Source organism: Nomascus leucogenys, chromosome 21 (assembly GCF_006542625.1).
Source record: "Nomascus leucogenys isolate Asia chromosome 21, Asia_NLE_v1, whole genome shotgun sequence".
NCBI classification, from domain to species: Eukaryota; Metazoa; Chordata; class Mammalia; order Primates; family Hylobatidae; genus Nomascus; species Nomascus leucogenys.
Window position 1 is genome coordinate 68911609 of NC_044401.1, and position 27341 is coordinate 68938949.

Consider the following 27341-nt stretch of genomic DNA (forward strand, 5'->3'; position numbering starts at 1 on the left):
CCACTGGGTAGGCACTGCCTTCCCTCACAAGCCCAGCGCCTGCCCAGCATCTGCTTCTGTCACAGTGAGGGAAAGATGGTGGCTGCCATTTGAGCTTTTAAAACAGAAAAATACTTTGTCCCCCAAATTTCCTCCCTTTATTACAAAAATGATTTATGATAAATGTAAAGAATCTGAAAACCAAATCAAAGCTAGAATAAACATTATCTCTAGTGCCACCCCATAAAAAGAATAACTTCTAGTATTTTTGTCAGCTTTTCTAGTCCTTTTTCCACCTATAGAAATATACTTAATGCAGCCATAAATACACTAATGAGTTTATAGGCAGCAGCACTCATTAGAAAAGAGCAAGGGCTTTGGAATAAGACTCGGGTTTAAATCCATTTGCTAGTTGTGTGTATTTGGACAAGTTATTTTATTTCCCTGTGTCTCCATTTGCTGTCTGTAAAATGGGGATAATAACACTTCATTGGATTTTGCAGTAGCCTAGCGTATGTAATGTGCTCATTCCTATCAGCTGGCACATAGTAAGTACTCAAATAACTTTAAAAAGAAGCAGTTTTGGGCTGGGTATTGTGGCTCATGCCTGTAATCCCAGCACTTTGGGAGGCCAAGGCGGGCAGATCACGAGGTCAGGAGATCGAGACCATCCTGGCTAACATGGTGAAACCCCATCTCTACTAAAAATACAAAAAATTAGCCGGGCATGGTGGCGGGTGCCTATAGTCCCAGCTACTCTGGAGGCTGAGGCAGGAAAATGGCGTGAACCCGGGAGGCAAAGCTTGCAGTGAGCCGAGGTTGTGCCACCACACTCCAGGCTGGGTGACAGAGCGAGACTCCATCTCAAAAAAAAAAGCAGTTTCGCAACATATCATTCAATAGACATTTGGTAAGCAGGTATGATTTGGGGCTCACGTTTCCTTCTAAGCTGTCGTTTGTTTTTACAGTACTTTTTAATGGTTGCATAATATTTCATTATCCTATGAATCAGAAATAGTTTTTAACTGACATTTATTTTTCTGTTTTCATATACTAGATAATGCTGTGATGTATTCCTTTGTGACCTTGTAGTTGAATTTTCCCCAGTGATTACTATTTTGTTAAAAGCATGTGTTCCTGTTCACTCCTTACTCTTTGGAAGGGATTCTAAGTCTTGTTGAAGCCAATCACCACCCAACTGGAAAGGCGGTGTCAGTTTACCCTGGCCCTGGCTGTGCGTGAGAGTACCTGTTTCTATTTGTGAAACTTTGATGTAAAATTAGATCAATGGGCACGAAAGAAAACTGGGGCATAATTAAGTTCTATGGTTCGCTGACCCACATCTGGTATCATGAAGGACTGGCAGCAACTCACACATTTGAGAGAGGAGAGAGCAGTCAGGGACGCTGTTGTTCAGTTAGTTGTGTGGTCCAAGCAAAGATGACAACAGCAGCTCTCAGGCGTGGAGCCCTTGCTGTTGACTAGGCATTGAGCACAGTGCTCTCCAATTGGGTAATTTAATCTCAGCAATGCTTGGAGGTAGGGACTTTCATTAGCCCCATTTTGTAGAAGCAGAAATGGAGGTTTAGAGAAACTGTGTAATTTGTGCAGAGTTACAAGGCTACTGTATGGCAACGTTGAGAGCTGAACCCAGGTGCCCTGATGTTCAGCTTCCTGCTCTTGTCTTAGGATAGTAGAAATGGAGGTGGAAATCTGGATGCAAGGAGCCAGCACTGAGCCTAAGTCAAGGGCAAACGTAGCTGGCTGGTACTGAGGGGAAGGACCAGCTTCCCCCAGTTGTTCAGCTTCCTGCTCTCCTCCTAGGATATTAGAAATGGAGATGGAAATCTGGATGCAAGAGCCAGCACCGAGCCTAAGTCAAGGGCAAACGTGGTAGCTGGTTGGTACTTGGGAAAGGACACCGTGGAACCCCTTAGTTGGAAAAGTTATCAGCTAGTTGGAAAAGAAAACCTGGGGCTTTGGCGAACACAGGGAGGTGAGGAGGGGGAGCCAGTGTAGGGAGAGTGTGCGGATTCGAATAGTAGATATGCGGCCGTGGAGACAGGAGAGGTAAGACCACCACTCTCCCTGTTTCAAGGTTTACATGCATTATCCCACTTAATCTCCAAAGCACTCCATGATGCAGGAAGTATCATTACCTCTGTTTGCAGCTGATGAAACAGAGTCCCAGAAAACTTAAATAGGGTTGGACCACGAGTAGCGCGGCCAGGATCGGACCCCAGGCAGCCAACTCCCAACACTCTGCCGAAGCCAACCGCGAACTAGGACTCAGTGGAGAGTTTGCAACCTGGGATATATTTGTTGGAAGTGATTGCTCCCTCCTTTTGAACTTTGCAGCAATTATTGTCTGTAGAATTCATCTGGCAATTAATCATGTACTCCCTGTGACAAGGCTCTTATTGTTGTCTTGAAATGTTATTTAAATCACACATTGTTATTTAACTTCTTGCCCTGAGAGGCAGACTGTGCCTGGGTATCCCCCACCTCACCCAATGCATGTGTACCGCAGTACAATAAATGTCTGATTTAATTTCATTTGAGAGGCTTCCGGGTGGAAGTGATAATCTCATCTTTTAGACTTTAGTGACAGGTGACATTCGTGGAGGGGAAGAAGTAGAACACGGGGGACGATGCCCACAGTTGTGATTCAGAAGAAAATGGGAGAATTGAAGGGAGACCCAGAGAGGAATAGAAAGCATCCCTCTTCAGGACTGGGCGCAGTGGCTCATGCCTCTAATCCCATCACTTTGAGAGGCTGAGGCAGGCAGATCACGAGGTCAGGAGATCGAGACCATCCCGGCTAACATGGTGAAACCCTGTCTCTACTAAAAATAACAAAAATTTAGCCGGGCATGGCGGCAAGCGCCTGTAATCCCAGATACTCTGGAGGCTGAGGCAGGAGAATTGCTTGAACCTGGGAGGGGAGGCGGAGGTTGCAGTGAGCCAAGATCGCACCACTGCACTCCAGCCTGGGCAACGGAGTAAGACTCCATCTCAAAAAAAAAAAAAAAAAAAAAAGCATCCCTCTTCTACAGTCCAATAGGAGGACTGAGTGCGTGCCTCACATGCCGTCATAACCTCCCTCCTTGTCTCCTTTCTTGGGGAGATGTCCCGTGTCATTTCCAAGCTGCACTACCGGGGTGACTTGGCTCCTTGCTTTTCTGCTTCCGGGTTTGCCTGACTTCACGCAAGAAGCCAAGGGATTTAGACAGTGGGAGGCAACGTGGAGGTCTGAACAGAATTATAACTCGATGTTCCCAGTTTGGCTTTATTTTGGGAACCCTTCCAAACGTTCCTGCTTTTCCTGTTTGAGCTGTTGGAAAAATGGTACTCAGTAGTATTCAGTGGTGGTTAAGAGACGAGGCTTGGGTTTCAGAAAGATGTGGCTGTGTCACTAACTGTGGTCTTGGGTAAAGGACTTCCCTTCACCAGCCTTGGTTCCTTCATCTGTAAGATAATAGCATTTACTCTTGCCACTGTTATAAGGCTTAATAAGAGGGTGGATGAAAATGCTATGGACAGAGTACCTCATGTGCAGTGCAGCACAGGCTTCACACGTGTTAGTTGGTCTTAGAACTGGATGTACCCAGGAGAATTTCCAAAAGTCCTACGACCACATTGAACACCAGGGTGAAGGACCATCGTGTTCCTTTCCTTTCTCATATTTGCAACAGAAATGTCACCACTTGGGCTCCGTGACACTTTTCTTGATGACATTGTCCTGATCATCAGCTCTTCTCTTGGCCCCTCGAGACATTTCCAAACCACATCATTCCACACACCCTGGAATGTGCACGTTTCCTTTGTCAGAACGAACCGTGGCCATCAGACGTTGGACAGCTCTGAGCCGGCTTGTTTTCTTCTCATCTACTTACTGTTGTGCTGAAGTTTGGTTTTATTTTTTAATGTTGTAAGAATTGTCTGGAAGTTGTTCTTCAGTCATTTCATTAGTCATTTACTTTATTGGTTTTGAAGATTGAGGAAAAATTACTTTGAGGCAGTGGGTCAGATGAGCGTGGCTGGCTGGGTAACCCATTCCCCGCTGAGTCACCTGTCTGCTCAGACAACTAAAGGCTGAAGTATGCTTGATGACTAGTCACTGGCCAACGTCGTATTAATTTTAAATTTCATTTCTGCTCCTTTTAAGTTATGGTAGCTTTGGTTCCGTGGTGGGTTTTTTGAAAGTGCTCCAAGTATCGTATTGATTGGATGATGTAGCCTGGAATTCTCGGTTATCCCCCAAAATGGTTTTTTCGATTTGAGGCATAAAATTCTGACATAGTATTGTTCAAAAAGATGGGATTCAAATGCCTTCATTTTATAAGAAGGGAAACTCAGGTTCCGAGAAGCTCACTGACTTGCGAAACATCTCAAACAGTTGTTGGCAAAGCTGGGATGGCGTTGATCTTCCTGGGAATTTGTGATGTGTACTCACCCCCTGGGTCTTGTTGCCCTTCTGCTAAAACTACCTGGAAATTATTTATTTTGGTCTTCTTCTTTGATAGGAGAGAATCTGAAAGTCAGGAACAGTGGCTGCCTCCAAATGCCCTTGACTCCTTCTCCTGACCCCCTAATGCAATATGTCCCCAGAGCATGTTATAACCTTGGAAAACAAGGCTACTTAGTATGTTTGTACTCTGATGGCTGTCTGTATGTTCTGTACATGATCTGGCCTGAATGATGGATGAGGCTCCATACAGGCTTCCTGTGTCTTCTGCCATTCTCCCCTCCCTACAGTACCATACCTGATGAAATAATAACATCGAGTCACTGAGGAGGTTTACCATAGTATGGTGCTACAACCTTAATTCTTTTTCTTTTTTTTTTTTTTTGAGACAGAGTCTCGTTCTGTTGCCCAGGCTGGAGTGCAATGGCACTATCTTGGCTCACTGCAACCTCCGCCTCCTGGGTTCAAGTGATTCTCCTGTCTCAGCCTGCCGAGTATCTGAGATTACAGGTGTGTGCCACCACGCCCAGCTGATTTTTGTATTTTTAGTAGAGATGGGGTTTCATCATGTTGAAATTCTGTTTGCTTTTTAACTTAACTTGAGCATAAGCTTAGAAGATGATTTGGGGGCTGGGGGTTTTATTTATTTTGGCCAGTAATTTGCCCTGTATTTTGATTCCTTTAAGTAATTTGTAACTAAGTGCAAAGGCCTGTGGTAAGACGGCTTTTGTTTCTAGTTGGAACATGGACACCAAGAGAACTCTCTAGAAGACAGATTTGGCTCTACTGCCGTGGGACTTCACACTTATCTCCACAGAGGGGCTCTTCTGATGCCTCTATGTAAACAGCACTTTTAAATCCTACTTCAAGGACCATTGGTTTTCTCTCAAGAGATATGTTCCTTTTTTTTCTTCTCTTAACTCTTTTGTTATTTTCCTCCTTTTCCAATAATGGAAGGCTTTTCAGTTTTACATTAGAGGCTACTATTTTTTTTTTGTTTTTTTTTCTAATTGTAAAGCAGGCAAAAATCATCACAGAAAACAGATCTCAAAAGAATTGCACTTAGTGTTGTGACCTAGTTTATTTCTTCATTCTTTGAAACATTATTTGATTTTTCCTCCCATATTAGCTGTTACGTATGCCGGTTACATAACCTTAATTTTTCACAGAAAATATAGATGTCATCAATTAATAAGACTACCCCTGCTGTTGTTATGGCTGGCTTCTTCTAGAATGTTCCCACTGGGGAAATTGAGGCTTAGGTTTGATACTGCAGGATTTGCCATTGTAATGTTTTCCTTTTAGTAACATCATCACTATGAATATAATTCTTGTTCTCATCCAGTAGAGAGCCTTGGTTACCAGCAACCCAGTTCAAGCCTTTGAATAGATACATAGGGATCACCTCTCTAGTGGGAAGATGAAAATAATATAATTTGTTTACCACCTTGAGTTGTTTACCACAGGCTGTGAAAAATATGTTTTGAATTTAAAAGTGTGAAAAACAAGTGTGCTAGCTATCAAAAAAGCTCTCCCCTCAAAGTAAACATGTTTATAGAGCAAGACTCAAAACAAAATACTTGATAAGCCCAGCCAATCAAAAGAAAGTAAACATGTTTACCACAAAAACCTTATAAAGAACCCAGATGGCAGCCAGCTCTCTGTTCACTTGACCGTCCTTCCAGGGAGCTGCAGAGGCTCCCCTGGGCCTTGGGGACAGGGCTGCCACTTGCCCTGCTAGCAGGGGGCCTGCCTTGTGCGAGCCGTGCTCAGTTAGCTAGACCCAGTTTGCCAGTGGGAACGGAAGGTTTGTGTTTTCTGCCATTTAATTCAATCATGAGTGGAAGGTATTAGTGAAAATGATTCTAGAGTTCCCATGATTCTTAAAGAGCAACTTGTTATAGATAGGGTGCCAAGTGGGCTTTTGGGGACTCTTCCTGGCTCCCCAAAAGAGCCTTCCAGATGAGCCTCACACCTCCCAACCTTCTGTGTCCCAGGCGCTGTCGTGCCACCATCCAGGATATAACCTGCAAATCCCAGACCGTGCCTTGCTGACCTCACTCTGCGAAAGAACCAAAGAGCTCGAACAGGAAGTCAGTAGAAAAGACAAGGCCATCTTGAGGGATACCGGGGTTTTCAGGGCACTGGGTACCACGATATGAGTCTTAGATGATGTAAAAGACACGGAGTTCAGAAACGGGAAGGTGGATTGTGTGCACTGGGCGGAGCAATGGATTCAAGGTGGTTAGTGGCATGTCTCAGTGTAGGCCAGGAGCAAGTTCAGGGGAAATGACCCAGCTCCATTGGAGGTTATTAGTCAGGGGAGAATTTGAGAATTCAGAGTTTTAGAAGTAGAACAGTTCTAAGGGATGGTGAGATCCATGTTTCAACCATGCCCTCAGATGTAGAGGAAGCAGTGGCTATTAACCAGCACTTATTAAGCCTTTACTGTGTAAGGGCAAATATTAACCCAATTTTCAGATGTGGAGGAACTTGATCAAGGTCACAGCTAATAAGGGGCAGAGCTAGGGTTGAACCGATGCAGTCCATTTAGCAGCTCATGCTCGTAGCTCCTGTGCTGTGCCACTTCTTGAGTGGACTAGAAGCTTTTAGGATTAAGGAAGTTAAGATAAAACAGGCATATATTCACTCATTCAACAATTTGTTTTTTTGAGTGCTTTATCCTTATCAGGCCTGATGTAAGCCTTGGCTAGGCTGTTGGAAGCACCATCTTTATGGCTACTGAGGTTGACAGAAGTGACCACACTGCAGGGATCTAGACAGAAATTGTGAACCATATACAGGCTGAGTATTCCTTTTCTGAAATGCTTGAGACTGGGAAGTGTTTCAGATTTCTGAATTTTTTTTAATTTTGGAATATTTGCATTATATATACTTAATGGTTGAGCATCCCAATGGTTGAGCATCCCAAACCTGAAAGTCCCAAATCTGAAATATTCCAATGAGTATTTTCTTTGTTTTTTAGAAATTTATTTATTTAGTTTATTTTTTCACATTTTTATTTTTTCATTTTTATGGGTACGTAGTAGGTGTATTGGGGTACATGAAATATTTCCATACAAGGCAGGTGGTGCATAATAACCATCTCAGGAGTATCCATCCCCTCAAGCATTTATCCTTTGTGTTGTGAACCATCCCATTATACTCTTTTTTTTTTTTTGTGAGACCGAGTCTCACTCTGTCACCCAGGCTGGAGTGCAGTGGTGTGATCTTGGCGCACTGCCAGTTCTGCCTTCCGGGTTCACGCCATTCTCCTGCCCTAGCCTCCAGTGTAGCTGGGACTACAGGTACCCGCCACCACGCCTGGCTAATTTTTTTGTATTTTTAGTAGAGATGGGGCTTCACCATGTGTTAGCATGATGGTCTCGATCTCCTGCCCTCGTGATCTGCCCATCTTGGCCTCCCAAAGTGCTGGGATTACAGGCGGGAGCCACTGCGTCTGGCCCCAGTGTACTCTTTTAGTTATTTTTAAATGTACAATTAAATTATTTTGACTATGGTCACCTTGCTGTACTATCAACTACCAGGTCTTATTCATTCTTTCAATTTGTTTGTACCCATGCAATGAACATTTTCTTCGAAAGGTCATGTTGGTGTTCAAAGTGTTTTCACCTTTTGGGCTGGGCATGGTGGCTCACGCCTATAATCCCAGCACTTTGGAGACCAAGGTGGGCAGATCATGAGGTCAGGAGATTGAGACCATCCTGGCCAACATGGTGAAACCCTGTTTCTACTAAAAATACAAAAATTTGGTGGGCGTGGTGGTGCGTGCCTGTAATCCCCGCTACTCGGGAGGCTGAGGCAGGAGAATCGCTTGAACCAGGGAGTCGGAGGTTGTGGTGAGCCGAGATCGCACCACTGCACTCCAGCCTGGCAACACAGCGAGACTCCATCTCAAAAAAAAAAAAAAAGCATTTCAGAGTTTCAATTTTTTTGATTAGTGATGCTCAGTCTGTAGTAAAATACCTGAGAAAGGTGTTGAAGAGCATTTTTGCCATTTATTTATTTATTTAGAGACAGAGTCTCGCTCTGTCGCCCAGGCTACAGAGACTTGATCTTGGCTCACTACAACCTCTGCCTCCTGGATTCAAGCAATTCTCCCACCTCAGCCTCCCGAATAGCCAGGATTACAGGCACCCGCCACCACACCTGGCTAATTTTTATATTTTTAGTAGAGACAGGGTTTCACCATGTTGGCCCAGGCTGGTCTTGAATTCCTGACCTCAGGTAATCTGCCCATCTCGGCCTCCCAAAGTGCTGGGATTACAGATGTGAGGCACTGTGCCTAGCCATCCTTGACATTTAGAAGTAACTGCCAGTTGGCTGGGCAGGAAGCAGTGGTTCCCTTACATGTGACTGAATAGAAAGGTTTCCATGGATCTTGGAATCACGGTGGAGGAAGGTGATGGTACTTTCCTTGAGGGTAGGTGACAGGTGAGGTGGGCTGTTGGCAGAGAAACAAGTTGGCTGTAACAGGAATTGAAGAGAGACCAACTCTTTCTTTTTTTTTTTTTTTTTTTTTAATTTTAAAGTATATTTTATCTTTTTTTTTTTTTTTTTAATTTTTTTTTTTTTTTATTATACTTTAGGGTTTTAGGGTACATGTGCACAATGTGCAGGTTTGTTACATATGTATCCATGTGCCATGTTGATTTCCTGCACCCATTAACTCGTTATTTAGCATTAGGTGTATCTCCTAATGCTGTCCCTCCCCCCTCCCCCCACCCCACAACAGTCCCCGGAGTGTGATGTTCCCCTTCCTGTGTCCATGAGTTCTCATTGTTCAATTCCCACCTATGAGAGAGAACATGCGGTGTTTGGTTTTTTGTCCTTGCGATAGTTTACTGAGAATGATGTTTTCCAGTTTCATCCATGTCCCTACAAAGGACACGAACTCATCATTTTTTATGGCTGCATAGTATTCCATGGTGTATATGTGCCACATTTTCTTAATCCAGTCTATCGTTGTTGGACATTTGGGTTGGTTCCAACTCTTTGCTATTGTGAATAGTGCCGCAATAAACATACGTGTGCATGTGTCTTATAGCAGCATGATTTATAGTCCTTTGGGTATATACCCAGTAATGGGATGGCTGGGTCAAATGGTATTTCTAGTTCGAGATCCCTGAGGAATCGCCACACTGACTTCCACAATGGTTGAACTAGTTTACAGTCCCACCAACAGTGTAAAAGTGTTCCTATTTCTCCACATCCTCTCCAGCACCTGTTGTTTCCTGATTTTTTAATGAGGGCCATTCTAACTGGTGTGAGATGGTATCTCACTGTTTCTTTTTTATTTGCCTGAAGTTGAAAGATGTGGAATGAGTGGCTTCTGGAAAAGGAGAGAGGGGACGTCTTTAAGGGTAAAAGGCAAGTCTCTCCATTCATCCAGGTGATGGTAGTGGAAGATGGTGGAGAGAGGTGAGCACTAAGGCCCAGGGGAAGGAGGAGTGGAGTTTCTTCAACACAGAAGGGAGATTCTGGAGTGTTCTGAAGCGGGCAGGATGATGGTCTATCTCATCCCCGAATAGGGGAAGTGATCAGTTAGGTCAGTTGTTCTCTAGAGCAGGGTTTGGACATAGATGGGGGAATGGAGCAGACAGATGCCACAGGAAAAATCTCACTAGCCTGCGAGTTTCAAATGTAATATTCAGGAGATTGTTAGTGAAAAAGAGAGCAATAAACAAACCAAAAAAGTTTCAGGTTGAGCCTTAGAGCTAGAAAAGTAATTACGTAATTCCCCATGTGTTCTAATTAATCTAGCGGGTTTACTAAAAAATTTGTTTTTGAGCATAGATACCAATAAGTCCTCTGGTGAGTTGAAAGAAATCTTACTAGTGGAAGATTAGTAAAAGGAATAGTGATTGGTTAGTTTTAGGGAACTTCACTGAAACAAAGTTAGTTAAATGGGCTTGCCCAAACCATGGAGGTTGGTGTAGTGACCCATTTGGTTAAATCTGGTGACCGTTTTTTACCAGAACTTTATTAGAACTTAGCACTAAAGACAGATGCTTATTTAGGCCACGTTTGAGTTATTACTTTTTAAAAAACAGAAGTATTATTTGTTCTTCTTTTCCTAGCCTATGAATTGAGGTGGATTGGCATCTTATTTATGAGCTGACAAACACATACCTTTTTTTGCAGTTGATGTGCTTTTTGGAACTGGGTTCAGCATTGTCAAAAAGTTATTCACAGGAGTTGGTGATGGAGCCCGCTCCACCCACTTCTGTTCCCTTTCTATTTTGGTGCCATTTGCAACAAAGGAAACTAAGTTTGTAAATTAGAGAAGGATTGAAGCTCTCACAAATGCACTTCTTATCAGGTTGTGTAACAGATTAGACAGAGCGGGCTCACTCTTGCTGTGGCACGTGGGACCCGAGGAAACATCCATGCAGACTCCAGGAGGTGGCCCTGGCCAGGAGACTCCTAAGTTTTCTGGCCAATCTGATTTGGTTGCATTTAAAAATGAACAATTATGAAGATGTATATATCTGTATGTCTGTATGTTTATATGCACATATGTATACTTGTGCATGTTTATATGTGTGCATATATACATACGTATATTATGTGTGTGTATAAAATTGCCATTTAGCCTTCTCAAACCAAGGGAGATCCAGTGGGCAACACATTGAATTTGACTTTTGCATAAGGGTCCCTGATGGAAATAGATGGCTTTTAATTCTCCTAGGCCTTAAGTGGACCAGCGGAGGCAGAGGAGGGCTGAAAGAACCCAGAGAGAGGAGTTGTGTGGAGAGAGCTGCCTGGCAGGGTTGCCACTCGTCAAAGAGGGACTCAGAACTAGAGAAATGAATACCCCATCTTCTGTGGCCTCCTGAGATGAGAGCTCCCATTGGTTGGACAAAGAGCAGCCTTCCAGGACACAGAGCTGGGTGGGGGAATAGTGGGTGGAGCCCCTGGGGAAGCAGATGGAAACCATCCAATGCATTTTGTTCTGGAAACAGCTATGCAAGGTAACTGCCATAACTCAACCAGGTAACCCATGGGAGAGGTGAAGGTAGGAAACGAATTCCTTCCTAGATCTTCAGGGTGGGGATAGAGCATCTAGCTTTAGAGCGCTGGTTCTCAAAGGATGGTGCCCGGATCAGTAGCATCAGTATCACCTGGGAACTTGCTAGAAATTCTCAGGCCCCATCTTGGACCTGTGGGATGCAAAACTGGAGGAGAGGCCCAGCAATCTGTGTTTTACAAACCCCCCTGGAGATTCTGGTGCTTGGTCAAGATGTCTGTGAGTTGCTGGAGGCTCAGCATATGATGTCAGTTTGCTGAGAGGGCCTTTGTTGGCATGCTGAGAAATGCCTGTGATGAGCATGTTGTCTATATCAATCCACTGCTTGAAATTCTGCAGTTCCTCAATCCTCTTTTTTTAGGAGAGACATTCTTCAATAGAAATGGAATACTTGATTACATTTAGGCCATGGAGGACAATACCCAGTGCAGTTCATTCCTTTAATTTTTAAGCTCTTCTCTCAGCTATGCAGGCAAGTTCCAGGGCAGACTTTTGGAGGTTGTTTTTGAAAAATAGATGCAAATGCTGTCTGTGCTGTTGTTGTTTTCCTGGTGCCTGGCAGTGTTTGGTAAACAACTTGATTGCTAGGTCCCGGCCTCAGGGAACCACAGCTGCTCTTTCCAGCTCCCTTCAGACTTTTGTACCGAGCAGGGATTGCTTCAGGGAAAAATAAACAGGGGAGAACAAAACAAGAAAACATCTCTTGTTGTTTTGTTGCTGCCTCTACCTGTTTTTCTGGAGCTGTTTTGTAACCATAGGCCCTGGGATTTGGGTTCCTTTACTTTACAAAAACAAGGCAGGCCCCAGTGGCATTCCATGCTTCTCTCTCCATGGCTAGACTGTGGCATTTGGAGTAGCCACAGGACTTGGAAAGCATTGGAAAGGACTTAGTAGCCACTGCCAGAACGCATGCATTTTTAAATATGTAAATTGAAAAGGGAGAAAGCTTCATTCTTTCTAATGACCCCCAAGATGGTAATCTGGCTTTTCAAATCTCTAGGAAAACAGATTGAATATGGCACAATTAATGTTTCAGCACTTCTAGGCTTTTCTCTAAACTATTTTAATGGGCTTTTAATTTATTGCAGCTCTTGATTAGCAGGGTTGAGGCAGGGTTACTGCTGACCTCCTGGGCCAAGGTACTTCTAGGGCTGTAGTGAAGTGGAAAAGAACAAAGGTTTGCTAGTGTTCTCAGCTGGAGCCTCCCAGGGATGAGCCCCTGGGGGTTCACTGAATAATTCTTTCCCCTAAAGTAGTCAGAGAGCAATGCAGTGTTCTTCAGATCTTTATCAGAGTTACCTGGGGTGTCTGTTGGGTAGAACAGCAGATTCCTGGAACTTGTTTAAGAATCTCTGGACCATGGAGGGCGGGAACTTGGGCTTCAAGCTGGTGCCTCCCTGCACACTCACATTTGCAGTCCATGGCCTTGGCGATTGATATTGCTACAGTGTAAATACGTGAGCTGCGGTAGAAAGCAAGTGGGGGTGCTGCTACATTTTAAAAAAATGTTTGAGACTTGCCCATTGTTTATTAGTGCATTTACTTTTCACTTACTCTACTTCACAAGTTCGCTGTTCCCTACCTTCTTAAATCAAAAAACTTTCTCCTGGAAATTGTTTCTTTTTGGTCTGAAATCAGTCTTTTAGAATGTCCTTATACAGAGGTGATAAACTTGTGTTTGTTTGAAAAAGCTTCTATTTCACTCTCAGCTTTAAGAGATAGTTTTTCTAGTTATACAATTCTATGTAGGCAGGTGGGGGTTTCTGTCATTTTTTTCTTTTCTTTTTTGTTTTTGCCTCTGCACTGTGGAAAGGATTATTTATTTGGGTACCTATCTTCTGGTATTTTTTAAAATTTCACTTGCTGTATTTTTATATATCTAGAGTTAAGAACAGTTAAGTATTTTAGTTAGCTGTGGGGTTCCATGAAGATGGAATTCAGTCCTATGACTGTTGAATTCTTAACAACACACACACACACACACACACACACACACACACACACACACACACTTCCACACACCACAGTGGTGATTCACCCTTTATTTTTAGATATGCCTGGTTACTTTAAAATATTAGAAGTCAAATAAGACAGCACTAATGACCATACACATAGAGCATTTTTGTTTTGTTTTGTTTTTTTGTTTGTTTGTTTTGTTTTTTTAGACGGAGTCTTGCTCTGTCACCAGGCTGGAGTACAGTGGCGCAATCTCGGCTCACTGCAACTTTCGACTTCCTGGATCAAGCGATTCTTCTGCCTCAGCCTCCCTAGTAGCTGGCGTCACCACACCCAGCTAATTTTTGTATTTTTAGTAGAGACGGGTTTTCACCATGTTGCCCAGTGTGGTCTTGATCTCCTGACCTCGTGATCCGCCCGCCTCGGACTCCCAGAGTGCTGGGATTACAGGCGTGAGCCACCGCGTCTGGCCACATAGAGTGTTGTTTAACCGATTTATGTCTTAGCTAGAAAGCTGCTACTCACTCCAGTCCGAATGAAAACGAAACTCCCACGGGAAACCTCCACCGGCCCTCTCCTCATGGCTGATCTTTGCTGTTGACTTGCCTACTCCTCACCCCCCAAGCCTTCGAGTATGATATTCTGACCTGTGAAATGCGTTTTCCACCCAACCTTCCAATTCCTCCCAAAACCTCAAGACAATGAATTCTTCTAGAAAGCTCTTATCTGCCCAGACACCTACTGGTGCTTTTCTGTGTCACCCGTACTGCTTCTCTGTGCTTCTGAATCACTCTGGAATTATAAAACTGGAGACAGTGCATGCCCTCATCCATCCTTTGCTACAGGGATTGCAACATGTTTGTTTTGTTTAAATATAACTTGTTTAAAAAGTTAGCTGCCATCTTTGAAAAATTCTGAAATTTCACTAAATAGAAATCTAGATTACTGCCTTTATTTGTAGAATTGAAAGCTCTTGAGGCTCTTGAGGGTATGTTCCCATGTGGCAGTAACTGGAGGGGGAAGTACAGTGGCTTCCCCCTTGAAGCTGATAAAGTGAGGATTTCTCAGCTTGCCCCATTCCTTCCCTCTCCCGATTACCTTACACCTGGCCTTCCTCGCTCATTTGCATTACCTGCCTGTTACAAAATATGGCCCATGATTGGTAGTACCAGCATGGTCAGGTAGTGCCAAAATTCACTTGAGCAAGCCTGAGTCAGAAGGGTATATCACAAAAACTCAGGACTTTTATATTAGGGTATTGGCTGGGAAATACAGAGTTCCCATGAGCACAAGCTTTATAGAGTCGAGTCAGGCAACTAAAACTCCCTGTGCCTCAGTTTTCTTATCTGCATATTGAGTTTAAAATAATAATATCTGTTAAGAACTTTGTTGTAAGAGTAGAATGAAATAATGATTATGAAAGACTTAAAACAATACCCAGTACATAATGAGTTTTCAACAAATGGCAATTATATTTTTAGAGAGTGCCAAAAAGTTACTTCTTTCAGTTGTTGATTCATTTATTCACTCAAAAGATGCATATTGAGTACCTGCTCTGAGCCGGGCATTTTTCTGAAATTCTGGAGTATTGCGATGGAGTATTGTGATGAAAAGAAATAGTTCTTTTGTCGAATTGAGCTTATATTCTAGTGGGGAAGACAAATGAGCAAATAGTTGAGGGCAAAAGCTCTGAAGTAAGCACGTAGGATGATATAATTGAGACTAACTTGGAACCTAACTTAAGTAGGTGGGCAGGACAAGCTTTTTGAAGTGGCGTTTGTCCCTAAGACCCAGTACTGAGAAGGGACCAGTTGTGTAAAGAACGGGCTCATGGCATCTTGGGAAGGTGAGATAGCAAGTGCACCAGCCCTGAGATGGGAAGACACTTGCATTGCTTGAAACAAAAGGAAGGCCACTGTGTCTGCATTGGTTATAAGTTGGGGTTGGGTTGGTAGTTAAGGTAGTGTCAGAGAAGTAGAAAGTGGCCAGATTATGTAGGGCTCTCAGGCCATGGAAAGAAATTCAAATTTTATCCTCAAGATGGTAAGCAACTTCAGCCCATTTTCTTCGTTTCTTTTCTTTTTTTCCCTATGTGATAGACTTAATGGCTTTAGGGAGCATGTCTGAACCTTGGAAGTACTTCTTGGATCTCAAAGCTGCTTGGAGGCTTGGAGAGCAGGACTTTGCCATTTGATTGGAAGTGTGGTCCATGATTGGTAGTATCAGCATCTCCTGGTAGTTTTCTAGAAATGCAGAATCTCAGGCCCACTCCAGATCTAGTGAATCAGAGTCTTCGGGGATGGGTCCCAGGAATCTGTATTTTGAAATGCTCTCCAAAAGATGCTTATGCACAGAAGTTTGAGAAGCATCAATCTAGAATACATCTGGATAGATTTCTACAGGACATGGAGCTATGCTCATTGGAGAGGAATGGAAGCCTTTCCTGGGCACCCAGGGGATGCTGCCAGCCGCCGGGATGCTGGCTCAATAGGGTGAGGTACTGGTGCCGGGGTTAGCATTCTGAGCGCTTGAAAAACTCTCTTGTCACAGCACATCATCAGTGTTGATGGCAGGTCAGCATAAGAGTGAATCATGGTAAAAACAAAACAAAAACCAAAAATCTCTTTTTAATCAGGAAGCTTAAAGGAGAAGTTAATTAGTTTAAAGTATTTAGAAGAAATATGCTTCTTTCAAAAAGACAGAAGCTTAGAGGTAGAAGGAACTTGAAGAGCATTGGTTAATGCCCTGACCCTACAGGTGAAGAGACTGGAATCTGGAGATGATAAATGGCTCTCCTGGGGCCACACTAGTGATTGAAGACCATACCGGTTCCAGAACTCAGGCTTCTCAGCTTTTGAGCCCTGACCATTGCACAGTATGTGCTTTCTTGATGGAAACATCTCCATGAGTATTGCTCCTTATGTAATCCATAATCACGTTTAGAATAAAATAGAATTATTTTGGAGAAAAAAATGGTGATTACCTTTCCTACTAGTTTTAACGTTCATTATTGCTACTAGTACTTCTAAAATAATTTAAAATTATTTAATTTTTTTACATTTTTTTGTTCTTCGAAAAAGATCATAACTTAATAGGGAATGGTACGTTTATCTGTGTAATATTTTAGTTAAAACAGTTTATTGTTACCTGAAGAGTTGATAATGGGAAGTGGTATTTTCATATGCTAAAATATTTAAAATATTTGGTACAAAGCCCATAATAAATAACAACTTTTCAGTGTACGTGTTGAAGTGATTAGTAAATGTATCTTTCAAAACAGTATTTCCGGTTCGTATTTGACAGCATCACACTTGATGTATTAACATACCCTGGCTTGAACGGTGTTTTCCCCTACCTCAAGAATCTATGTCTTGCTGTTTTCAAGTGTAAGGAAGTGGTGGTTTTAGAAGTTACATCTTAGTTATGTGTAAAAAATATTTTTGTGTTGCAGTGTCCCAGAAGCTTTTGTTGACAATTCCAGTTTCCGAACAAAACATTTCGGCAATGGTGAGGGCTTCGATCCCTTCTCTCATTTGCTGTGAGCCATGAACGGATGGATGTGATGCCTGCTAGCCAAAAGGGTGAGTGAATGAATGTTTGTGATTATTCATCTGAAAATTCACAAGACAAAAAGTCCTTCAAGGCAGTTGCCCACCCAGGATGAGAGATTCTCATCTTGAAAGAAGGGACAAACTCTGTCATTGTTTTCTGGTGTAATCTTTTCAGATAATTCCTACAGTGATCTGAGGATTTATAAAAGGCATAATAGGACATAGGATAACGTTCTCTGTTTGCTTGTTTGTTTTAATCATACTCTGAAGGATGGACTATCTCACTTTTGGGCCATGTGCAACATTGAATGAATAATTGTTTTTTTGGTCCCATTACAACTTGATGATAACATGAGCCACCATGAAATAAGACAATAATTTTTTCATCTTCACTTTTAGGGAAAATTTGAGTCTAATTTGTTCCTTGAGAGAGTCCTATCCCAAACTTTTTGTATGATCAGGACTTTTGAGAAAGCCAAAGGATTGGAAACTTGGGATTTTCAAAGATTTTTTGAAAGACTTCTGGGAATGTTTTTCTATCATAATTTACCTCATTAGGTTATTCATTGACTTTTTAAGGGGAGGTTAGAAAGGACATGATGATATTTTTCTCTAAGTGTGTTTGCCATCCATCCTGTTCCTCAGCAATCAGTGACTCCCCTGTAGTAATGAACACTGTGACTTGTCATTAGCAGAGACAATGATTGGTTGAGGCCAGGCATTTTGGGTGACAACTCTGACATCATTTGTGGTAGCCTTGCCATTGGATGAGATCAGTTTCATGGAGAACCTTGTCATTTCAGGGTTTGTATTGAATAGCATTTAATTGGTAAGACCCTCATCTTTTTCTGTCTTAGTGCGGTAATATTGGAAGCAAATTCTAAATAATGGAGAGAAATGTAGTGAAGCAGAAAGGGCACTGTATTGGGAGTTGGGAGGCTTAATAGTAACCTGGCATGGGGCAAATTAGGCTCTCTCTTTGATTTTTTTTCTTTTTTTTTTTTTTTTGAGACGGAGTTTCCCTATTGTTGCCCAGACTGGAGTGCAGTGGTGTGATCCCCGCTCACTGCAACCCCTGCCTCCCAGGTTCAAGCAATTTTTCTGCCTCAGCCTCCCGAGTAGCTGAGATTACAGGCGCCCGCCACCATGCCTGGCTGATTTTTGTATTTTCAGTAGAGACAGGGTTTCACCACATTGGCCAGGCTGGTCTCAAACTCCTGACCTCAGGTGATCCGCCTGTCTCAGCCTCCCAAAGTGCTGGGATTACAGGTGTGAGCCACTGCGCCTGGCTTGATTTTCTATATCTAAAACAAAGCATGTAGGTTAGAGGATCCTATCCTATCAGTGTTATTGAGGCCCTAGAAATTATCTATTTAAATACCTCAGTTTACAAATGGGACAGCTTAAGTCCATGGGTCTAGGTGGGGTGGCTAAGTCCCTGGGGTTGGTCTGGACTGGACCATAGCTATTTGGTCATCATTCAGGGGTTCTTTCTAGCTTATTTCAATTACAAAGATTAAGACATCCTGCCCATTTAGCTTTTTAAGCCTCCTCTGATGATATGTCTAAGACATTGTTATGCATTCAATTATTTGGGCCAGATTTGTAAAGATTTTATAGCTACAGGTCATTTTGACAAATCCTTCCCCTTGTATACATTAAAAAATACGTTAGTTTTATTGTCCAGAGAAACTGTGTTCACAGTGAAGCAACTGGCTCAAATATTAAAGAAGCAGATGACTTTCAAAGAGCTATTGGCTCGAAAAGGCACTTCCTGCCACAGTTTGTTAATGGATAACTTGCACTGTGCATTTGGTTCTGCTAGAGCTAGAGAGAGAGAGAGAAAAAAAATCCAGCTTCCTATCTTCCCTACAGTATTACTTCTGTCAGTGGCAAGAAATAAGGCAAATAGTAAACAGTAACACACAGGCAAGGATGTCCACAATGAAAAGAAATGGTTAATGGAGTCATGAAATTTTAGAGCTGTTAGTGATCTTTGATCTTTTCGCTGGGTGGCCTTGGGCAAGTTGTTTGGTTCCTTCACCTGTGAACTCCTGAGGTTTTCCATTGCTATGCATACATGATAGACTTTTGTGGATGGTCTGTAGATTAGTGAACAGGCAGCATATGCTAAGAAAACTCGCATCTTGGGCGGGCGCGGTGGCTCACGCCTGTCATCACAGCACTTTGGGAGGCCGAGGTGGGTAGGTCACCTAAGGTCAGGAGTTCAAGACCAGCCTGACCAATATGGTGCAACCTCATCTCTCCCCAAAATACAAAAGTTAGATGGGCTTGGTGGCGGGTGTCTATAGTCCCTGCTGCTTGAGAGGCTGAGACAGGAGAATTCCTTGAACCCAGGAGGCAGAGGTTGCAGTGAGCCAAGATCGTGCCACTGGGCTCCAGCCTGGGTGACAAAGTGAGACTCCATCTCAAAATAATAATAATAATAATAAAGAAAAGTCATATCTTTAGGAATTCAGGTAGAGTTGAGAACAAAGCCTCAGTCTGTTTCATATGCACACGAGAATTCATCAAAGGGGTTAGAACTCTGAAGGTATTGAAATAACAACAAACTCAGGTTTTTGGTTACCTGTCATCTCTGTCTTTGGTATTGAGAGAGTCTGACTCAATCTCACTATTATAAAATTGATGTATGAAATTTAACAAAACCACATGAATGGATTTGTTGAAGGTGAGGCTCATTTTATTCATTAATTTCAATTGGGTTTGGCCCATTATTTGAAAAATCCATCTGAAGAACTATAATGAAAATGATATCTGTTTTGAAAAAATGTGCTTTTAGGCCTAGTGGAATACTAGGTTTTTTGTAAATAAGGAAGTTCTTAGTATTTATTAGGCTTTAAAAAACTTCCCTTCTCAGTATTTTTTAGTAGAAGGTAGAGGTACCCGAAATCCTAGAAGCTGGACCATATGTTCTGATTTTCTATTCTCCTCCCATTTTTTTTTTTTTTTAAGACAGAGTTTTGCTCTTGTCACCCAGGCTGGCGTGCAATGGCACAATCTCAGCTCGCTGCAACCTCCACTTCCTGGGTTCAAGCGATTCTCCTCCCTCAGCCTCCCAAGTAGCTGGGATTGCAGGTGCCCACCACCACACCCAGCTAATTTTTGTATCTTTTAGTAGAGACAGGGTTTAATTATGTTGGCCAGGCCGGTCTCGAACTCCTGACCTCAGGTGATCTGTCCACCTCAGCCTCCCGAAGTGCTAGGATTACAGGTGTGAGGCACTGTGCCTGGCCCCATTTTTTTCCAAGGCTTGCTCAGAGGACTCACTCTCTCCCTCTGTGCTGCAGTGACTGGCCTTCCATGCATTATGCATCTGATAGTCATTCCATTGTCAAACATTTATTCACAGTCCTGTGCCTTTTAGAACTTCACAGTTTATTGAATAACCAAAAGAAGCACCAATTAATTATTACAGCTGATAATTTGGAGTCTTTAGGCTTGAAATAAAACTCTAATTCTGAGTGAAGCGTTTCATGGTAAGTGTCCTCCTGGTAGACCAGGGTCAGAGTCACAGAGGTAGGCAGCCAGAACAACAAATTGCTTCACTCAAACGCAAGGAAATGAAACCATGAAATAAAAGGTTTGCACAAATAGATCATTATGGCCAATTTTTTAAGGTCAGAAGATGGGTAATGTACTCGATTGATGCCGGCGATAAGCATGCTTGCATAATAAATTAACTTAGAGGCAGGAGACAGCGAAAGAAGGGGTGAGCACTTCGCATCTCTCTTTGTGCTGTGGTTCTTTAATGCCACCGTTCACCAGGAAGGAGTCAGAGTTGGCTCCTGTTTCCTGGTGTGAAGCTTTAGTTGACACTGGTACCTATAGGATGCACATCACAGGACTTCCAGAGTGAAGGCTGGCAATGCCTGCTGCATATTTAATAGGCAGTTAGCCACGGTGTTATTAATAAATGTGATCATAGCAATTTGCATTTGCATAGAGTTGTTTTGAGAAGGGCTGACTAGAGATGGCGAATGTGTTGGTTTGTTCGTCTGTCTCTGCTCTGTCATTGCATCGTCTCTACCATTAAGTTGTCCCTTGCTGGTAGATCTGGTGAAGAGACATAAGCGTCATGCAACATTCATTATTATGTGTTATTTGCTTACAATTGTTTTCCCTTATTTGCCCAGCCTTCCTCTTTTGATCTCTCTCATAATCAAATTGCTACCTTCTGACTTACTAGGAAGAGATTAAAAACATGGGCAAATGCATCCTTCTCACCGAAGACTTGGTGAAGGGCTAGTTTTTGGCTGGGAGTTCCTTTCTTTTTAAAATAAAACTCGAGAATATGGACTTTCTGTGACTGGTTTTGGGGTGGGGCGGTGGTGGCACAGCTTCCAGAAGGTATGTGCAGCAGCTGGCAGGTACCTTGGGCCAGGAGAGCCAGCCGACGGGGTTCCTTTCTGGTCTGCCGTGTGCTGCAGCCTGTCAGGGGGCCAGCCCACTGTGTTGTGCTTAAACTTCCAGTCTCTGGAATTTTGACTTTGAAAAGTAATTTTAACAATTTAATAAACTACATAATATGTTTTATAAGCTGGAGCGAATGATCTTAAGTATTTTGGTCTCTTTCATAACACAATGAACCTGATATTGGTAAAAATACAGATCTCACTCACGCCATAAAGAGAGGCTAGATTTAATAAGCAGTTATGAGTGCTGGCAGCTGCCTATCAGATCGTATCACTCGGGCTCCCGCATGCGAAGACGGTGTCAACTTACATTTTATCTGTGAAGCATTTTCGATGCATTTATTTTGCCTTTCTCTCCAGTTCCTAACCCAATACAAGTAATGTAATTGGCTAAATATTTTCCACATAGCTAACTGGCTAGGGGCCAAGGTGGAAACCATTGTCTGGCTTGATGAAGATCAGAAATTAACATGACATTTACGTGGAGGTAATGGAATATATTAGTAACGTAGTAATTCAGGATGGTGAGAGACAGTGTCCATCCCTTCCTGCCCATAAGCAGCAGGAGGTGTTCGGCAGATGATGAAAGAACCTCCACACTCCCACCCCAGTTCCCTAGTACCACACAGCAGTAGCCAGCCCATCCCTGTGTCAAATTTACTTTTAAGTTCTTCAGACAGAACTGTAAGACAAACTAATGAATTATTCCATTTGTCAATTAAAAAATAAAACCCCCCAACTCCTATTTTAAGATTAGATTCCAATTAGAAGATTGCATTTAATTCAGAAGCTATAACATTGTTTTAATGAATTCTGTTGGAGGTGACAGTTTATGTGAGATAAATTTATATGGTATAGATAGATATAAATTCATTGGATAATGTTAAACATGTTACTTCATATATATTAGCTGTGAAATTTATTTCTTCTCTGGTTAGGTCCCTAAGGAGGTAGAGTCAGAGGGAAAAACATATCTTCAAAGAAAGAACCCATTCTGTCCTTTCAGATATTTGCTCTAAAACAGCCTTTTCTCACTTTTATTAAAAAAAAATCTGTTAAATTTCTGCATTAACTGAATTTATGATTCTTGGTGTATGCTATTTATAAAATTGAATATAGGTTTTATGATATAGGAAATTAGTCTAGGAATGAGAATATGATCCAACTTTGTAATAAAGGTAATCTGCATTTATATTGCAGGTATTTTCCATTCCTCTCTAAGCCCCTTATGGGATTATACACACATTTTTCTGGACATACAAATTCACCATAAACTTTTAATGTATCGGGCAGACTTTTGTTCACATGATACCTACACAAAACATCAAACCTTTTGGCTAAATTAGAGGTGGCAAACATTCTTGACACACTTTCGGTTTTATAGTTCCCCTTTTCTGTGCCCATTCTGTGCCTTGGCAGACATCATTGAATTGGTCATATTCTTTCCTTTACTGAGTGTGGATGTGGCCTCAGAATTATTCCACCTAAATTCTTGCAGGCAGGCTTACAGACTCACCATGTACATTTACAACGCAGTGTATAAGGTATAAGGCCGGGGCTTTTGAGTGATCTTTGCAGTTTGTCTTTGTATACCCAATACTTACCCTAATATCTGGCAGACAGTTTTTAAGCAGTCCATATTTCACATATTAATGAAAGAATCTGGGCTGGGTGCTGTGGCTCACGCCCGTAATCCCAACACTGGGAAGCCAAGGCGGGAGGATTGCTTGAGGCCAGGAGTTTGAGACCAGCCTGGGCAATATGTGTGCACCACATTGGCTTGTTAGGTAGTTTATTTTCTACCCTTCAACTGGTTTTTGTGTTATGTCTGTGAAATATTATAGTTTTGTAGTGGTTTTTTTTTTTTTTCAATTTGCGTGACTTTGGAAAAGACAAGAATGAGTCTATGTCGCTGTCTTTTTACCTATGTATCAACTGAGGCTCTAACATAGCAAGGAAGTGGTGATGTGAGAGCCAAACCCAGACTTTCACTCTCTGGGTGCAGTTGCTTTCTCATAGGGAGAGACACATACATGCTGGGTGCTGACTGGTGCAGGGCAAGTTTCTTACATTTTCCTTTTGCATATTAATCTTAGTTCTTATCAATACACCAAAGCAAGCTGTACCAGGGAGGAAGGCATTTAGCTATTATATTTCAAATTATATCTTCCGTGATGTAAAATTCTAAGAACTTAAACTCCATTGCATGTTGTTTTTGAAAATATTCTGTCTTCTGTTAAGTTGGTTCGAGTAATGCACAGAAGCGAAGAGAAGGAAATTTCCATTCAGTTTATATGCAGGCTGCTGAGCTGCCTGTTGAGAATTGCCATCATTTTATTCTGTCTTCAAGAAAAATAAGCAATTAGTACATATAAGCTATCATTTAGCTAATGTACATTTTAATTTTATTTCAATATGTTGCATAGTATTATTTCTTTTGGTCATGAAAAGCAGAGTTCGGAAGAGTGATTGTGGTGAACACGTGAATTGTTACCCTCTTGGCCCGTAATAATAGGATGATACGGTGACTTTGATGAAGTATGACAAAATCAGCAGTCTCCCAAAACAGCGGTCCTGTTCTGATGGTGGCTTTTGGATTCTTCCCTATAGATATTCTATGTAGCACAATCCAATTGATTGGAATAGGCTCATGAGATAAAATCTTTTTATCCCTTCTGTATTCGATGAGATTTTTGTAATATTTGTAACAAATAATTAGAGAGCTATTCATCAGGCACTTACTTTTCCTATGTTGGTTCAAGTATCACCTTGGTTATCTTATTGAACCTTAACAACATCTCTGTGTTCTAGGTATTATTCTGGTTTTAATGTTGAGAAGACAGAAGGTTAGTGCATAAGTCACCTGCTCAGAATCGCATAGCAAGAGTGAGAAGTGGGTTTTATTCCAAGTTGGGCCAATTTCGAAGCCTTTGTCTTAACCATGAGGACATGCTACTTCCTCATCTTTGAATAGATTCCGTGGTTCTTTAAGGTCTTTTTGATTTCGGCAGAGAAGATTTTGTAGTTTATACTTGTCTTTGTGAAAGAGATGGAATCTGACTTATTTAAAACAGCAGCTTCATCTGCAAGATTTTTATAGAGCCAGCAATGTAAAAGGGAATGGCTTCTTCCAAAAATTTTCTCCAAAATATTCCTCACCTCCTGGCTTTTTCCTCAGTTGAAGAAAATCTCCCCCGAGTCATGCCACTGGATTCAACACTGCATTCTTTCTGTGGTTCTTTTTTTTTTTTTGATGGAGTCTCTTTGTTGTCTAAGCTGGAGTGGAGTGGTATTGTGGTATGATCTTGGCTCACTGCAACCTCTGCCTCCCAGGTTCAAGCGATTCTCCTGCCTCAGCCTCCCTAGTAGCTGGGAGTAAAAGTACACGCCACCACACCTGGCTAATTTTTGTATTTTTAGTAGAGATGCGGTTTCACCATGTTGGCCAGGCTTGTCTTGAACTCCTGACCTCAGGTGATCTGCCCGCCTCGGCCTCCCGAAGTGCTGGGATTACAGGCGTGAGCCATCGCTTCCAGCCTGGGTTATTATTAAGGGAACTTTTTTCTCCCTATTTTAAAAAGTTGCATATTGAATTATCTAAGAGTGAAATGACATGTCAGTTGCAAGTTCCTTTATGAATCTTCAGAAAATAAGAAAAAATGTTGGGGCAGAAGCTTGATAAATATAGAGTCTAGGTGATGGATATAAGGGGGTTTGTTATACTATTTTCTCTACTTTTAAATATTTTTGACCACTTTTATTGTATAAAAGGGGTATTGGGGGGATGAGAGGCTTATCTAGCTCGCTGTGTAGTCTAGTGGTTGATAAACCAATCACAGGCAGGATAGAACCAGGCCTCTGCACCCCTGTCCTCTACCCAACACCTGCTGGCCCTCAGCTGCCAGTGTAATTTAATTGATATGGGGTCTTAGGGCAAGGAGATGCTGACCTCATCAGCCCATTTTGTCCAGGAGTAATTTACTGGATAATACAGATACAATGTCTTTAACCTGACATACCAGCACTCCCCAAGTAACTTATAAAATGATGGCAGTTGTCATAATTGACTATGTATGACATGCCGAGGGCTATAATACGTGTGTTGTAGATTTTGATCTCTAATCTTCCTGTGGGCAGTGTTTGGAGGGCTGTAGAGGAGACCTGAATTTAGGGCCCATCAGATTTTCTTCTTTACCTCCACATTTTGTGTTTTTCAAAGTGTCCTCTCAGCACTGCCTGGGAAGCGCATTAAATACAGACTTCCGGGCCCACACTGAGACACAGGCCCTTAGACTGGTTAGGGAGAGTGTGGTCTCTGAAGTTGAGTGGATAGCCTCAGGTCCTGGCCCCAGGACTCAATAATACCGTAACCCTGACCATGTCACATCTCCTTCCAAGCCTCAGTTTTCTCTTCTGCCAAATGGGGACAGTGGTGTCATCCACACTATTGGCTGTGTAAAGTCCTTAATACAGTGCTTGACACCTTGCAAATGTTAGACATATGCTGCTTATAACTGTATTTGAACCTTTTTGAGACATTTGTCAATTTCCTGATAAAACCAAGAATATTGAGGATATAGCAGTGAGTGCTCCAGGTGGCACTATTTGGTGGGTAAAATTTAAACCTTACTTATCCTAGAAGTATGCTTTTTGTAATTATTAAAAGCATTTTAAAAGTAAGTATTAGAGTTTTTACTTAGATGTTTGAAAAAGAATTCTGTCATCAAAGTGTATGAGACTTGACAAGTGTAAATATGCAGTTAGACAGTTTCAAGGAACGTGTATTATTTACTGATCAATGTAGTGTCTCCTTTGGAGCCATTACACTCAGTCATTTCCTGTCAATCTCTCCACGCTGTTATAATCAGACTATGGATATGCATATTAAATTATAAGAAAGTTATTGTGTATGTGTGGTGGCAGCTTTTTAATTGTTGATAATGTTGCTGCTTTAAAAAGGTATCAGGATAGTTTACTCTTAGGATGGTTAATATCCTGCAGAATTGCATGAGAAATTAGGGGAACCAAAATTCAAGCTGGTGGATAATGAGGCCAATAGGTAGGTGTCTGTGCTTTTAGTTGTTGCCCCGGTTATAAAAAAAAAATGAGCTTTTAATGGTGGTGCTAATGTGGAGGTAGGTTCCTTCTGTTCTTTTTTAAAATTTTTATTTATTTATTTATTTTTTTACTACTGTGTTTTTAGGAAAACTTTTGTAATTAAAAAAAAAAATTCGTGTATGTGTGTGATGGTGGGAGGCTCAGTCTAATTTCTGCCTGTAAGAGGGATCAGTGAATCTTTTCTGTAAAGAGCCAGATAGTAAACATTTTAGGCTTTGCAAGCCACCTGGTCTGTTACAACTATTTACCTTTGTCCCCTCTAAGCAGCCCTGGATGGTATGTAAATGAAGGGGTGTGGCTGCGTTCCAGTACAATTTATTTACAGACGCTGAAATTAGAATTTCACATGATTTTCATGTGTCACTAAGTAGTAGTAGGATTTTCATTTTCCCCCAGCCCTTTAAGAGTAAAAACTATTCTTAGCTCCCTGGTGGCAGGTTGGATGTGGCCCATGCGCCTGTAGTTTGCCAAGCCCCAGTCTGGAAGAAGATTGGGAAGCAGTGGCGAGGACCGGCCCTTTGTTCCCGCTCTCTGGTGTTTCTGCTCGCTCACTTGCTCTTCACTTTTTGATGAAATAATAATGTCATCAGTTTTTATTTAATGCTTATCTTGAGACAGGCTGTTCTGCATAATTATTGATTTAGAGTACAGTTTAGTGAGGCCCTTCCTTTACTTAATAAAAGACAAAAATATATCTAGATGTAAAAATGAGGTTCAAGGTGAAGAGTGAAATGAAAAAGGGAAGACAAGTCAAAGAAGAAAAGAAGACTTTGAAAAGTGAC

The 27341-nt window shown here is 42.0% G+C and overlaps 1 protein-coding gene across 1 annotated transcript in view; it reads left to right on the forward strand.

The window, feature by feature from the left end:
* Positions 1-27341, forward strand: part of LOC115830331 (forkhead box protein P1-like) — a 385580-nt gene that overhangs the window by 74703 nt on the left and 283536 nt on the right. Inside the window, exon 2 of the mRNA XM_030801756.1 lies at positions 16906-17035. The gene's annotated coding sequence lies outside the window, so the exon portion shown is untranslated. The remainder of the gene's footprint in view (positions 1-16905; positions 17036-27341) is intronic.